Source organism: Cyprinus carpio, chromosome A13 (assembly GCF_018340385.1).
Source record: "Cyprinus carpio isolate SPL01 chromosome A13, ASM1834038v1, whole genome shotgun sequence".
NCBI classification, from domain to species: domain Eukaryota; kingdom Metazoa; phylum Chordata; class Actinopteri; order Cypriniformes; family Cyprinidae; genus Cyprinus; species Cyprinus carpio.
The window spans coordinates 30,251,906-30,252,504 of NC_056584.1; positions in this window are offsets into that span (position 1 = coordinate 30,251,906).

Sequence of the window (599 nt, forward strand, 5' to 3'; positions counted from 1 at the left end):
GCTCCAAAACAGCCAACACAAACACAGTGCGAGTGAGAATTTGCTGTCCTGATGATACTCCCTTCCTTCCAATCTTTCCAAGATATTGCTTTCTTGATAGCCAAGGAGAACTTGAATGGAATTATCATTATGGTTTCATTATAGTAAGAAACCAGCGCTTGGATCCTCTGATGATTTCTCCTAATATTCTGTAGGAAAAACTTAATACAGACAAATGAGACCAAAAAAAAAAAAGATAAAAATTTTATTTCGTTACTTTTTCCACACATCTGTGTCGACCAATTGGACCGGAGGTTTGTGACTGTTGAAATGTCGTATGAAGCTCTAAATGAGACACGTGATATTACTGAGGTTATTTTACCAGTACATTGAAACACTTTCAATTAAACAGTTATTTTAAACTGTAATATTTTTGTTGAAAATGGTACTGTTTTTCCTGTACTAGTTTTGATCATAAAAGACAGGACTAAGAGCCTCTAAGCGACTTATTTCAAAAAACAACAAAAGTTTTTACTGACAACAAACATGTACCTTATGGGCATTTTTTAAATGGAAAAAAAAAAAAAAAAAAAAAATATATATATATCTATAAGTAGTAT